This window comes from Pezoporus occidentalis, unplaced genomic scaffold, assembly GCF_034315485.1.
Source record: "Pezoporus occidentalis ecotype Australia unplaced genomic scaffold, CSIRO_AGI_Poc_V1 ctg52, whole genome shotgun sequence".
In the NCBI taxonomy this organism is placed as follows: domain Eukaryota; kingdom Metazoa; phylum Chordata; class Aves; order Psittaciformes; family Psittacidae; genus Pezoporus; species Pezoporus occidentalis.
The window spans coordinates 2,299,253-2,315,676 of NW_026915858.1; the positions used below are offsets into that span (position 1 = coordinate 2,299,253).

At 37.7% G+C, this 16,424-nt stretch overlaps 1 long non-coding RNA gene across 1 annotated transcript in view; it reads right to left on the bottom strand.

The window, feature by feature from the left end:
• LOC134173384 (uncharacterized) overlaps positions 1 to 1,272 on the bottom strand; it is a 48,239-nt gene extending 46,967 nt beyond the window's left edge. The window contains exon 1 of the long non-coding RNA XR_009968227.1: positions 1,024 to 1,272. This is a non-coding gene — a long non-coding RNA (uncharacterized LOC134173384). The remainder of the gene's footprint in view (positions 1 to 1,023) is intronic.
• Positions 1,273 to 16,424: the final 15,152 nt, after the last annotated feature.

Here is a 16,424-nt window from a genome sequence, read left to right on the forward strand (position 1 = left end):
AGACTTCTGAAGAGAGGGTTATTTTTTTTATAGTCCTCCTTCTCTGTTTTACACACAAAATATTCTAAGATCAGGTTCTTTTTTTTCAAAACTGATTTTACCACTGTGCTAGTGGGATAGGCTCTGCTTTGAATGGGGAAGCCTGAAGTGAATATCTATTAAAAGGTTAAATAAAAATTAATTATTTACAATTAAAATTTCAATAACAACAATAGTACTACTAATAATTACAACAATTGAAAAAATGTATGTCTAATTTTAGGGTCCTTGGCACTATATTTGAAAATCATGTGTTCATGCTTTCTGAACACTGTAGAAAGCAGTGAAGAGGGACAAGAAACAGCCATGAGTCAGAAAGATCTGAACCTCTGTCATGAATTTAAATATAAATTATTTTGTCCTCAAGGTTTAATCATAAAATTTGAGAAGGAAAAATTATATTATTCCACCTGGTTTATGGTTAGTCTGGGCTGAAGAAAGTATAACACTTACACAGGGTCACCTCTGCGATAGCAGGGAATCAGTGGTCTGCTGGTGTTTGGAGAAAAACAAAAGCTGTTTCTCTCAGTTACATTGGATACCTATGAAACTCTGCACAAAAGAAAACCAGGACAGAATGAATATGGGTCAGGCACCAGTAGATACAGACTTTTGTAAAAATACTTATTTAGACTCTCAGGGGAGTCTTCACTGATCCAGTGACAAGTACACTTTTTTCCTTTTGTTTATGATCTTGCTAGAAGTTTATAGTACTACCATTGCTAGATTATGAAACGTGCACTAGCATAAAATGTGTTAGACCTGAATGGCCACCATCCTTTGACCTTTAAAAGCAGTCATATGTTGATAGTACTGTTTTTCAGATATTGAATGGGACTTGGTAGAGGACAGCTATTCTAGATCAATTTTTGTTCATGAGTAAATTAGCTTCATTGCAGCCTGGATTCATATCCACAGTATCCACAGGAAAATTCACATACCGTCCTTTAATTCCAATTAGCTTCCAAGGTAAGGGCAACTTACTCGCTCCAGAAGTGTATCCACATGGCAGCTCCTTACTGTCATTCCCATTCTTACATGTTTAATGGATCAATTTAATCTCTTTTCAAAAATAGGATGTCAGAAATATGAGATGACAAAAGTATAACCTGTTTCTGAAATCTGAGAGTCACACTTTAGTTTGGGCTGGGCTGGGCAATGGAAGAAACAAGGGAAAGGAAGACAAGCTTAATAGTGGCTGAAGTGTGTAGGAGAATGATACATAATGCATGCTTTAACACAGTGCTTTGTCTACTTTGAAATTCTTTTCAGATATGATTTTAAAATGCCCTGTTATCCACTTGTAAAGCACAACCTATGAAAACCTTTCAGCCTTAAGCCTTGGGAAGACCTTGCCCTCAGTGCATATTAAGTCAGCCTAAGATCTCTAACAGTTTCCCTGTAGCCCTGTCAAAGTCCAACTATGAACCATTTTGAATTATGACTCTGTAAGTGTTTTAATATGAATCTGAAGAGTAATGTTTTAACTACTTACCTATTACCCTAACAAGTAAATAATTCTGTCTTTCATAACTCTAATTTCTTTTTTCCTTAGAGTGCTAGCCCAAGTTCATTTCTGACAAAGAAGGAGACAAAAGGAAGTAGAAGAGAAAGTACACAGTCAGAATACATTTTTCTCAGGGCTCTGATGTATGCATTAATAGTTGCATTATTCAGTCATTCTTTCTCACTTGAAACCTAGATATAAGTTTCCAGCTTTCTACCAAGAGATAAAATATTCTTTTCCTTTAAAATTCTTTTAACATCCTGCTGTCTTCCAAATTGTTTCAGTATTTTATTTTCCTTATCTCCTATATGTTCACCCTTCCTTGTAAATTTACAGTATATTTTTAGAATATTTTATTTATTTTTCATGGTTTTGCATTTTCTTTTGGGGGGGATCTTTGAGGGTAATGTATATGTAACATATGTCAGTACTTTTGACAATAGAGCAGAAGAGATGTATTCAAAGGGTTTGGCTACCATCCGAGTCAGAAAATAATGCTATAAAATATGACAGTGAAATGAAAACATAGAATACATAATTGTAGAGCACATGGATCATTTATCATATGTCTTGGCCATTTATCTGGAGAAAACAAGATGGGTGTGTCAATATGAAGAAAAATATGTTAATAATCAGGATTTACTTTTAATACACTTGTCATCTTAATTAATTTTTCCATGACAAATTTGTTTTTTTCACACATTTCTGTCACAAATATACAACCAGAATATAACTGTTGCAAAATAACATCTGTTTGCATTTCTTTTATGTGCTTTATGTTGATCAGGAAACCAAACAAGTAATTTTCAAGATGCACATGCTTCTGGTTTTACCCTGGGAAAAAAAAAAATCTGTCATCTTTGGAAAATTTTATGTCTAGGCTGGTTTAGTTTAGAAATTCAAACGTTAATGTGTTTTGCGGATTATTTTTGCTTCATTCTATGACTATTTTTCATCATATATGGAGTTATAGTATCACTCAATGAAATAATAAGCCTAACCGCCTTTCTTTTTGTCAACAACTAGAGCTGAACAACCCAGACAATTTTAATTTAATCACATGAGAAAAGTCTCACAAGTCTCAAAACAAAAAAGGCATACAGAAGCAGGAATATGTTCCCAACTGACTTGACTTTCTTTACTTTTTTTTCCCTTTTTTTTTTCTTTAAATTCAACATTTCTTTTCTAAACAGCTGTATCTAGGCCCCTTTTGGGGAGATTTTTTTCCTCTTTTCCTGACAGAAAACAGTAAATTTGGTTGTGTTGTAGTGATACTCTACAATCTGTAGATAGCTTTTTTCCTGATTAGATCTTCCCTTCCTTGCAGTTTCAAACATAGAAAAATGGAGTATGCAGGTGAAAATGATTAGGGTGTAGGACTCAGTGGCAAATTTTTTGACCATCAGACCAGACTTAAGTTATACAGGAAATTATATTGACTATTGCACTCAATTTATACTAAGTTTGTGACTTCTTCCCTGCCTAAGCTTTCCAAGCAGAGGACTTCATCAATTTTTTTGTATCAATGAATAAATTTCATTACAAGGACAGAAGAATGTAGCAATGGTGGGAATGACACAGCTTTTCTGGAATGCCAACAGAAGCAGGTCAATGCCACCAGCCTCTGGCAGGTCCCCATTACTGTCGTCTTAATGCTGCAGCAAAAGCCACTGGATGTGGTTTTAGAAATGCTATTCTGAGGGTTAATTCTTTTTTGTCTGACAACAGAGGATATTCAAATAAACTTCAAATATTCAGCTGTTTCTCTGCAAAAATAATTATCAAGTCACTTCTCTGCTTCTCATCTTTTATTCATTTTTTGAGATTCATTCCTACCTCTGATCATCCCATGACACCAACCTCCGTCTTCCTTTTGTTTTCAAACACGTCTGTTCTTCCATTGATGATACTATACATGACTGGGAAGATTTGTCTTTTTAAATACCTGCAAAGTAGGATGTTTCTCCTCTTCATAATCCCTTCTAAAATGCATTTTTTCCTTCCAGGATGCCTAGAAAAATAATAACAATGTCTAAGCATCTGCTTATTTCATTTATCAGTAGTATCTATTTGTTGTCTTTTCTCTGTATTTTAGAGAAGTAAACACAGAATATTCCATCTCATCCTGTTGTTCTTTATTTTGTGATTTCTGGACAAATGTACTGCACAAGATATCTACAAACCTTATCACTTTATTTTTGACAGTATTTCTTCTAAGGTCTTCTTTTCTCTTTGACTCCATTTTTTTTTTTCTTGTTTATATTGGGTAATAACATTTTCTTAGCTTAACAATAGTTTCTGAGCTCTGCAAATGAATATTGCAGTGTCAGATGTAAACATTTATGATTCCATGGCTGAAATACCAGGAGGTAAACATAACAAGACATAGCACAGTATATAGTAGTATCTATTATACCTTAAATGTGATTTTAGGAGAAACTTGTGGCTGAGTTACAAACAAACAATGTATAATGCGGGAGAGATGAATACTCTTCTCTCTCCTGCACCTTCATTTTGCAAAATAATTCATGCAATTATTTTTCTGTTGGCTACAGAGGGCGGATGAAGGTAACCTGAAATGTGCCCAAGAAATGGCATCAGCTTTCAGCAGAACTAAAGCTACTGCAAGCAGCAACCATTTTTGTAAAGGTAGGAATGCTCTGTGCTCCCAAAATGAGACTGGAGCTCATAACATGGAAACATCACCTGCACCCTGACCTGGAATCTGTATGGGATTTCCTTTTGCCTTCAGAAGCATGAAGGTAGTAGGTAAAGAAAAGTTAGCATGAGAGATTATGTTCATTTGATGTTTCTAACACCCAGGAGTATTATGAAGGAACTGCTGTGATTCAATAATTTGTGAGATTAGGAGGAGTAGAACAGAATTTTGAACACTTCTCCCACTTACACACGTCTGAATATATTCATTAACAGAGCATGTTCCAGTAGAAATAGAAAATATAGCAGAAATGAAATAAAAAGTTTTAAAAAATATTGTTTACTTTGATGTTTTTTAAAACTATGAAAAAAACTGGGGAATCTTTGAATGTCAGTATTAAAGCCAATGACACACGTTTATTCACTTTCCTTGTGAGAGGTTGCTATGACACAATCCTAAGTATTTCAATAACTTTTTCCATTATTCCACATAAATATTCCACTACACTGCAGATTCTTTTTAAAAAAGCTGCCTAAAATCACTGGTAATTATTAAGATATCAGAAATCCATTGTTTTATTTTGGCTCCCTCACCCAACATATGTCTTTTACTATGCCCCATCTACATTCTGTTTTTTACATGGTATTTTATGGCACTCATCAGAGCATCTGACGGTAGGGTTCACACATAGAGCTGTATTTCACAACATCCTTGTGATGTGAAGTCTTACTGTTATCCCTGCTAAGCATTTGGAGCTGCATCACAGAGAAATAAAGCAAGTTTTCCGAGAATACAGTCCCCAGCCAACCACCTTGAAAGGATTTTGTTTAAGTGTGCATTCTTAATTTTCTGCATTGTGCAGGGCACAGCTGGCGCTTGTCTCACAGCAAGTAGGCTCTGGTTCCAAAACCAACGTGACTACATGACACCTGAGCTTGAAATCCTTTGCAAGCTCCACGGGATAGCGTGGTTGGCAGGTGGACCCTTAAAAAATGCAGCTGGCAATCTTAAGAAAGACTTTTTTCAGACTCTTCGAAGTGAGAGAGATTATTCAGATAAAAGAAGCCTTGAGCTGGATAGCATTCTCCCTTGCATACGAGTATGCATGTGTATGAATGAGCAGATAGAGACTGGTGCAGGCTGTGAGCAAGCTGCCTTTAACTTACTGCCTCTGGATTCAGGGGCTGACAAATTGCATGTCAACAATTTTCCAAAATTGCAGATTTTGGTGATTTTTGTCTTGTTTGTGGGCTCACATTTCAGATAGCTTTAGACACCCTCTTCACTGAAAAATAGTCCTTAAAGTACTGAAAATCTGCAGCCAGCCTTGCAAGAACAAGCTAGTAAACCCACATGCTAGTATCACTGCTCGGTCCTGGGAAAAGGCTGAAAATCGTTGTAATGGAAACACCCTGGAACACAACCTAAATGCCTCTGTGAGTCACTGAGGGAGACAGCTGGTCACACTGACGTGGCAACACATTTCACATTCATTTCTGTGTAAACACACTGCTACAACAGCCTTCAGACGCAGATCCTTGAAGGCTGGGTCTGGCAACAGGCACTCTATTGACGCTGCTGTTGTCAAATAGCGCAGGTCATATGCCATTTGCTGTGAAATCCCAGCCTGCTTCTGCTGCATGAGTTTCCAGCTTCAAATGCTGCTATGCAATGATGGAGCTGTTTGCACAGGAATTTTGCAGATTCACAATAATTAATATTAATTCTACTGGTATTGTGTGATCTATAGATGATATCCATTTATGCAGCACTTTCCCCCTACATTGTCCCTTCATAAAAATTTTAAAATATAAGGAATATTTATAAACATATAGTTTTTAGTGGTTTACCTTTATTAGAACATTTTTTTATTCCCCAGCATCACAGTATTCTGTCACAATTCAGCTTCCATAAGTCCAGTTATGCTGGAAATTGATGTGGTCTAGGGTCACCCTGACTGACAGGAATAAAACACCTTGAAGGACCGTGTAAAATTTCAAGCCACCAATAAGAATACAGTCAAATATCATCAAACTCTAACTGCTGCCTGATGAAACGGGGAATACTTGCTTTGTGTGATGTATATGGCATATATATAATATTACAGTTAATCAAAAAATTCTAACATAACAAACACATGGAAATCTTTACTCTGACTGTAACATCAAAGAGACAGTACTCACACCTCTAGCACAGGACACGGGTTTCACTTAGGTGATTTCATGAGCTTTTGCTTGCAGCCTTGAGTTTATAGAAAGGCAAGGAGGGAAGAACATGTAGAAGCAAAAGTAATTTCAAATTAGACACAGTGGCTGGTGAAGCAATGAACAAAGAGATAAAACCCACACAGACATTTCAGATGGCAAAAGTGCATCTTGGGCTCTATGGAAACCTCCTGTCATACTGCTAAACCCTGCAGTGATGGGAGAGCTTCACTACAGCTCATGAGCAACAGCGCTGAACTCACCACATCCAGTAAGCAGGCAGAATCATTATCCTGAATGTGTGCCAGCCCACAAGTATTTGCAAACTAATATATTGAAGAAAATAATAATCACTGATTGTAATTGCCCTTCAAAATCACACTTATCATTGGCAGACACTGATTAACTTTCATTTTCTAGCTTATTTGAAAATTAGTAGCAGACAATGCTTCTTGCTAATTTCATAGGATGATAACGGGAACATTTTACACAACCTCTTGCTGCAACTGTCTACATGAGCTGAAAAATAGCTGTTACGCACTTGGAATTTTCCTAAATTTTATGCTACCGTTGAATCTTGATTTTGTACACATAGATTTTAAGTTCCAGGCCTTAGGTTAAAACTAAAAATCAATAAACCCTATTTGAACGTAAGTGTTACACTTTAGTAACCTCCATATCAATGCTATGATGCTGACCTGAGAGGGGATGATTCCAGTTCAGGAAATGTGTTTCATGCAAAACCCTCAAAATGAGCTTAGACAAGACCTCCTCTCCACACATTTTTAGTGGATGTCTGCTTCAAGTACAGAGAAAAGATATCTTACCAATGGTGCAATTTCAAAAACATTCCCATTTATACTCAGATCTTGTCCACATGTTTTTTGAAGATTTAAGGTCCATCAACATAGTGCAGCTGCGTGATTTATGACAATAGCAGATCTTCTTAATAAAATGTATTCCTTAATTTGCTTATTGATAGACTGACTTCAAATCAAAGTCTGCTAAAGAGTTGTATAAAGAACATCCTTTTTGACAATGCCCTTAATTTTCATTTAATATTTTAAGTTGCCATCAGCATGGTGATATTAACTTTTCAAACCGTTATGTTTCTGAGTTTCTTTTTCCTATTTATTTACTTTTTTAATTTTTTAAAATGTTCTATAGCAAAGTGAGATGCTGAATGAAGCTATAAGATGGTCCTGCATTTTCACATGGCATGGTTTAATGTGAGGTGTCCCTGCCCACAGCAGGGGGGTTGGAACTAGATGATCTTAAGGTCCTTTCCAACCTTAAGTATTCTATGATTCTATGTGGGTGTGGTCAAGCTACATTGCTGACCCATCATTTTCACCTTCATCTCAAACAGTCAGCACCTCACTGATCCAATTTATACTAGCAATCATATTAGACAAGTAGGAGATTTCTGAACTATGTGCTTTCCAGGGCTTACAGCAACAAAAGGTTGATTTGCTTTTTGTCATGAATACACTTGCAGATAATTATCTTATTCCCTTAAGTCATCCCTGGACACCATTCTGTGGGGCATCAACTTAAGCCTGGATCATTTACTGAAAGGCATTCCGCATTCCCATTGCAAACTGCATTTCAGTGCTGCTATTGAATTCAGTGAACCTGTTCACATAATAATCTACTGCTCAGTGCGAGTAATGATTGCAGAGTCCATGCTATGACAGTCTTAATGAAGAAAATCTTATGTATAGAAGCTTTTAACATCACAGAAGAAGCAGCGAGACAGTTACATTAGGTTTCTTTATCTCTACTAGTATTAAGGCACCTTTTGTTTCCTTGAAGTGCCTAAGGAGCATTCTTACACACTGGTCCACAAGCTTTTTTGTGAAGATAACATTCTGAGGTAATGCCACAAAATACTGTACTTGCTTTCAAAGTGAATTTGCATTCATACTCTTCTGCTCCAACCAGTCTCTGAGAGCTTTCACACACCTTAGAAAACTCTAAGCAGCTGGCTTTCAGATGCATAGCTAAAACAATCTAAAGATTCAAAGCAACCCAACTCTACATATGTAGGGTTGTTTGTTTAATAATTTAGGAGCTTGAAGCTTTTTTCTTCCAAAAGATTTTTGCCCTGAAGGAATTCAAGACCTTTAAAACAAATTTGACTATTTAATAGCTCCTTTAATGACTTTTAATTATTTAAAATACCTAATATCTTTAAAGTATTTATCTTACCCTCTTACTCTTGTGGAAGAAGTAGAACATTCTGATGATTCATTCTTATTCATCTGCAGTGGATAATTTGGCTGCACCCATTTCCATCAAAATATTATCTGTGGAATTGTATTCATTATTATTTCAGCTGGTGTCTCTAGTTTCAACAGAATTTGCTATTCTGCGTGTTGCCCATCTTATTCTATGCCTGATTTTCATCTGTAGGGTGAATAATGTTTTGTAATCACAAAGCCAACAAAAATGAGTAGATCAGAGGTAGTGCTTTCAGTTAGTTTTGATTTTAATTTGCTGCATTGCACACTTCTTTCAAATGCTGCTATTGGCAAAACTAGTTCATGCACTAAGGCGCATTTCATTCTGTTGCAAACAATGGAGTAGTGAAAGGCAAAGGTAATAACAAAAACAGAGTGGAATAGTCACAGAACACGCAGAAGCCAGAAAAATAGCAGCTAGAATAACCAGGAAAAAGAAGAAATAATATTAATTGCCCACTGACTTCACCTCTTAACTCCGAAAAGTGTTTCATTTTTTCTTTCCTTCCCCACAATCATATAAAATGTTTATTTTTGTAATTTTCTTTTCTGATCTTGCTATTCTATTTGATGTTCTATTCCCCTTGTTTTTCCTTCATTCTCTCCTTGGTGGTGATAAATGTCAATGTAATTACTTCGATCACTTTTAGAGTCCTTATTTCCATCATTAATAATCTTATCATTTCTTTGTACTTTATTGTTGCACCTGAGCAAGTAATGAAGCAGTCAGAAAAATTCTGTAGCATCAGTATCCTCGTCACTTCTGTCTTTCAGATCTCAGGAATACGGACTCTCTATACTAGGATAGCAAATGAAGTCACTGACATTAAAATGGATAGTTTTAAATCAGCTGCTGTTTGTTTACCAGTATGAAAAGGGACTGTAGGCTACATCATAACTCTGGTGGCTGAGGGTACATGTTAGAACCTCAATTACTCATGATATTGTCAGCCTTATAGTTAGCAAGAAATAAACAAGTCAGAGAAGCAAAATTATCTTTCCACCTAAAATGTGGGTAAGTTTGTTCTTTTCCCATACTGTGACTGAACACACGTGTTGGAAAAGTATTTCTAAATTCAGGAATGGAAAGTTCACTGTTCAATTCAGAGAATACTGGGCTCAAAAATGGGATAGTGTAACCAGGATTCTGACACATACTTGCTTAGAAACTTAAAAACTTAGTATTTGCTCCTGTGCAAATACTAGGCATTTAAGTCTCCAGAATGCTCTCTGACATGTCTTTATACAGTCATTACATTATTTTTGAGAATTTGACTGTTAAGAATGACCTCCCTCCTTTTTTTTTTTGTTTGTTTTTTTTGTTTGTTTGCTTGGTTTTGGGGGAATTTTTTGTTTTTTAGGTTTGTTTTTTATTTATTTTTTTTTCTTTTGGACCAAGAAATAAAGTATGTACTAGGTTTTTAAATTATGTGTAAAAAGTGTGCTTTAAATTCAAGTGATGCTAGCACTCTGTATCACTGCAATGATAAAACAGCACCTTCATCTCCCTGGACGCATTATGATTAAAATACTTCCCTGGAAACAGTGCTTGTTCAAATGGTTCATATCTTTCTCTACTTGAGATTTTTCCATTTACAATAAGTAGTCATTTCTAATAGATGAAGTAGTCAGTTTGCTCTTGAGAGTATTCAGAGGAAGGCAATCCGAAACAGCAGCACAGAATCCCTTTAATAAAGTCAGTCTCATTGCTTAGTGTCTACTATTTGCTCAGGTCAATTATTTGGAACCCCAGTTTCTATACAGGCTAGCTCACAGAATCAAGAGTGGTTTCTGAACGGGAAACACACATCAAGCTTTCCAGTGTTATTCCAACTATAGCAACTGGTGAGGGTGCATAGAAAAGAACAGCTCTCACAGCCATATCTGAAGGAAGAGTCTGAATTTTCACGGCTGCTACTCCTAAATGCAAGAAAATCACGCACTTGAATCTGGCCCTATGAATAGCCAGTAGGTCAAAATACATTTATCGTGGAGTAAGACAGTAACACAACAGTAATTGATTTTCTGAAATTCTTGTAAGTATCAGCAGTTATTAATCTTGTGCAATGGGCATTTTTCATTCACCAAGACATATTTCTTTGTTTCAATGACTGTTGATTATTTATGCTTCCTAATAAGTAATAAATTTGCTCTTCAAAGCTGTAACAAAAAGGTCAAGGGCAAAAGGGCATTTGGCATTTCTATGGTATTTTCTTTTATTGTAAAAGTAAATATGGTACAAGTCACTCCCATGGAAGCAATACATAACAGGAACACACCCCAGGCAAGGCATATGGACATACAAGAATCAGAAATAACTTGCTCTAAAAGTCAAATCCATGGTATTAGAAGGAATAACAATGGAATAATACAGCTTTGCCCATATCAAGAAAACCAAAGTGGGCTGGCATAATATTTAACATTGTCAAATACTGTTTCTATCATTGTCTCCTTTAAAAGCATATATATCCTTGAGGATATCTCCATTTCTGCCATAACATAATTCATGACCAATGTAGGCTGGCAGTATAAAGTTATATGAGCTTGGGATAAATAAGCAAAAAAGGTCAACATGATTTTCTGCAGAGAACCATTATAAGGTAAAGCTGGGATGCAACATTTCTACTCTACACATACAGTTGTGTCATTCTTAGCATAAGGTGAAGATGAGGTGAGGTCACAGGTTATTTCAAGTGCTCAGAAAGAGAGAAGAGAGTGGGAATTAACATGGGAGGATTATGAGAGTTAAACGTGTACTAAGGAGGTTAAGCTTGCACTTTCATTTTTAAGAGGGTGAAGGCAAAGAGGGTAAGAATGAATTAGCAAGAGATCATCATCATCAGGAGAAACACACACATTCAAATGCATCATAAATTCCAGAAGATGGAGGCAAAAACCTTTTGGAAAGACTGAAGAAGTGCTTTTCACAACACTACCAAAATATAGTAGTAAACACCATGATAAATCTTTCGTTAGTGGAGAACCATAGAATCATAGAATAGTTAGGGTTGGAAAGGGCCTTAAGATCATCAGGTTCCAACCCCCCTGCCATGGGCAGAGATGCCTCACACTAGACCATGTCTCCCAAGGCTCTGTCCAACCTGGTCTTGAACACTGCCAGGGATGGAGCATTCACTGCTTCCCTGGGCAACCCATTCCTGTGCCTCACCATCCTAAATGAATGGTGGAGTAAAAAAAAAGTATTCTTCCAAGATGTGGCATGTTTCCTAAATGGTCTTAGACCCATGAAATGCCGAAATGCCCTCACAGTTCCATGAGAAGTATGTATAGCCCAGGCTTGTCTAAACCTTGGTGGGAAACAGTGAGAGACAGAGGAGGGAAGCCCAACCCTGGTGCAGACAGTGGTGCTCAAAAACACATGGCAGTGAATGCTCTGTGGGTCAAATCATCTCACTGCTGCAGGCAGCAACTGGGAGACTTACTGCATAACCAGAAAAACCTCTGAGCTTTTCTATTCTATTCTTTACTTTTTAATTGTATATTAATTTATTTGTCTAGCCAATTTATAAATGTGTAAAATGCATGCACTTTAAGCACACCACAGTTGCTGCAATGGTAGGGTTTTATCACCAGTTACTGACATGTCATTAGTAAAAAAAGCTAAAAACACACTCAAAATTAAACTGCCAGGCACATGTTGAATAGTTATCAGCTTTACCATATTCAGAACATTAAGTTATATATAAGACGTAGAAAGTCCTAGGCATCCTAACACTAATGCTGAGGACTTCAGTCAGGAGGAGCAAGAGTAACAGTGTACATCATTACTCATTTCTATTATGTCAGACAATGAGGAATGATTTAGGTAAGTAAATACTGCTTGCTTCAAAATGAAGGAAGCTCTTCATTCCTTCCTTCAACTTTGTCTGTATATAAATTTTAAAGGCATAAAAGGGCTATACAAATTATCACAGAATACGCACATATATATGCAAATTAAAACATCTGCAAAGTTCTTTAAATCTACCCATCTTCTAAAGCAGAACAGCAATTTCAGTGGCTGTTCAAATATAAGGGCTTTTTGGTTATGTTTTTAAATCAGAACATAATTCCAATAGCTTCTCTTGTGCAGAGTTTGAGCTTTTGTGGGACTTCTCTGAAGAGAAATTTAGATACACTTTACTTAGAATTCTTCCTCTTTTTTTTTTGAAAGGAGGTCTACACTTTAGTCTAGGTTATCTTCTTATATTATGTAGGGATCCACTTCAAGTTAAGTTTCTTGAAGTGTTCAGCTCAAGAAAAGGCGTCTAATAACTAGGAAGGTATTTCAAATTATCTCAGAATACACACACCCCCCCCCCCCACACACACACACTTTAGAATATTTATCCATTCCCTTACTGTTAAAATTTGAGTAAATGTGTTGAAGAGCACTTGAAATATGAAGACTTCATAATCTAGTAATTTGCCTCATACCTTTGCTTTTCATATCAGAGTTTTCCGTTTTGGAGACAGAAAGTTAAAGAAAGAAAAGATATTTTCATACTAACTGCCAGTTCTCTCTCCCTAGATAAGTGAGAATGACTTTTACCTAATTAAGAACAGTTCTGCTGACGTTTCCTTTAAAAAAATAGTTAATTTTTTCTTCATGAGTTTCCATTGAAGGATTTCTTCCCATCAGCAAAACTGAAAAGCACGTAGATAATTTCCCTTGAAATTTCATCAAGTTTAAAAACAGTCAGTATTACAATTTTACTCTTGGCTTCTACTATTAAATAGCAATTTATGGATTTGGAGAAGGCTGAGGTTCTTAATGACTTCTTTGCCTCAGTCTTCACTGGCAAAGGCTCTGACCACACCACCCAAGTCTTGGAAGGCAAACACAGGGACTGTGAGAATGAAGACCTTGGGCCCACTGCAGGAGAGGATCTGGTTCCAGACCATCTTAAGAACTTGAACGTGTACAAGTCCATGGGACCTGATGAAATCCATTGGTGGGTCCTGGAGGAGCTGGTGAATGAAGTTGCTAAGCCACTGTCCATCATATTTGAAAAATCATGGCAGTCAGGTGAAGTTCCCCATGACTGGAAAAAGGGAAATATAACCCCCATTTTCAAGAAGGGGAAAATGGATGACCTGGGGAATTACAGACCAGTCAGTCTCACCTCTGTGCCTGGCAAAATCTTGGAGCAGATTCTCCTGGAAGGCATGCTAAGGCACATGAAAAGCAACAAGGTGCTTGGTGACAGCCAGCATGGCTTCACTAAGGGGAAATCCTGCCTGACCAATTTGGTGGCCTTCTATGATGGGGCTACAGAACTGATGGACAGGGGTAGAGCAGTTGATGTCATCTACCTGGACTTGTGCAAAGCGTTCGACACTGTCCCACAGGACATCCTTGTCTCTAAATTGGAAAGATATCAATTTGATAGGTGGACCACTTGGTGGATAAAGAACTGGCTGGGTGGCTGCACACAGAGTTGTGGTCAATGGCTCAATGTCTGGCTGGAGACCAGTAACGAGTGGTGTCCCTCAGGGATTGGTGCTGGGACCGGTCTTGTTCAACATCTTTGTGGGTGACATGGACAGTGGGATTGAGTGCACCCGCAGCCAGTTTGCCGATGACACCAAGCTGTGTGGTTTGGTTGATACGCTGGAGGGAAGGAATGCCATCCAGAGGGACCTTGACATGCTTGTGAGGTGGGCTGATGCCAACCTCATGAGGTTTAACCATGCGAAGTGCAAGGTCCTACGCCGGGGTCGGACCAATCCCAGGCACAGCTACAGGTTGGGCAGAGAAGAGATTCAGAGCAGCCCTGTGGAGAAGGACTTGGGGGTGTTGGTCGATGAGAAAATGAACATGAGCCACCTTCAGTGTGCGCTTGCAGCCCAGAAAGGCAGCCATGTCCTGGGCTGCATCAAAAGGAGCATGACCGGCAGGTTGAAGGAGGTGATTCTGCCCCTCTACTCTGCTCTTGTGAGACCTCACCTGGAGTATCGTATGCAGTTCTGGTGTCCTCAACATAAAAAGGACATGGAACTGTTAGAACAAGTCCAGAGGAGGGCCATGAGGATGATCAGGGGACTGGAGCACCTCCAGTGCTGAGACAGGCTGAGAAAGTTGGGTCTGTTCAGCCTGGAGAAGAGAAGGCTGCGTGGAGACCTCATAGCAGCCTTCCAGTATCTGAAGGGGGCTTATATGGATGCTGGAGAGGGACTCGGCATTAGGGACTGCAGTGACAGGACAAGGGATAATGGGTTAAAACTTAAACAGGGGAAGTTTAGATTGGATGTAAGGAGGAAGTTCTTTCCTGTAAGGGTGGTGAGGCACTGGAATGGGTTGCCCAGGGAGGTTGTGAATTCTCCATCCCTCGTGGTGTTCAAGACCAGGTTGGATAGAGCCTTGGGTGGCATGGTTTAATGTGAGGTGTTGCTGCCCATGGCAGGGGGGTTGGAACTAGATGATCTTAAAGTCCTTTCCAACCCTAACTATTCTATGATTCTATGGGACAAAGTCTGTGTCAATGATGGTTCTCCACTGAAGTCAAAAGATTAGAACTGTGGAAGAAATATAGCTATAAGTCTTTTTGTGGTCCTAAAAGTTCTGCTGAGCCCATATATCCTGACATTTCTCCTTTACAACCTGTAAATATGACTGTCAGCTTGTTCAGAAAAGTTATGCATCAGATAATTGCTTTCTTCATACATGGACTTACTTTCAGTATGAACCTTGCGAGTTAACTTTACTAGGTGACTTATATCTTTAAAATTAGACAGAAGCAAGTGTTCAGCATGTTTATTGGGATTAAGCACATCAGTTTTCACCCACACATATTGCCATGCATGCATGAATATATGCACAATTTTATTCTCATTTAATGCTTCTTTGACTTATGGAGTCCAAATTTCATTGGTCAAAATTAATTATTTCAGATTATTACTAGAGATTTTTCCAAGGTAAAAAAAAAAAATTATCTTAAGCTAGTATGAGACAGCAAGTGGTGTTTGCAACAGTCCCAGTGAAAAGTCCTGTGAAAAAGAGTTCCAGTATTTCCATTCTGGTGCCAGAAAGTTAAAGAAAGAAGATGTTGTTGCTTTCATGACAAGTGTCAAGCCTGGTGTTTCCTTACCCATATGCCTGACAAGAGCATATCTGATGTAAAGAACTTGTGAAGAAAGTCAAGTGAGCCCCAGTGAGAAAATTAGAAATCAAAGGTCACTAACATGTACATGTGCTTTATTGATGTAAACTATTATCTTAAACTAGTATATAGGGTATAAGTACTACTCAGTGCTCTGTTAAACAGAGACCTAAATAAGCCTTTATTTCTAGACCAGTTTCCTTTTTTAATTGGAATAAGAGGTTTCCATTCTCCAAGTCCACAGACATAGGTCCCTTTGCAGGAGAAAAATAAGACACTCCCTTACCCCACAATACCAGCTCCATGACTGCCAGGTACATTTATGCAATAAGAAGCAATGAAAACGGTTTAAAAGACAAAGGTAATATTTTTCACACAATAGGCAGACACAGGTATAGAGAGGTTGTGAAGGACTTGGCTTTTTAAGTCTTCAGAATTGCACAGCCTAAGCTTTTATGCTTCTGTTGGTGCTAAAAAAAAATAAAAAATCTTGAAAATGCCATGAGTCAAATTCTTTGCTGGAACAAGCTGGTATGTTCTGAATTCTGAAGAATGCGCTGAAGAGGTCAAACTGGAATCATTATTTTGAATTACAGAAAGGAATGGGCATGATGAGTGTTTTCTAGATGCACAGATTGTTTTCTTGTTTACTCTGCTTTTGCAATGACA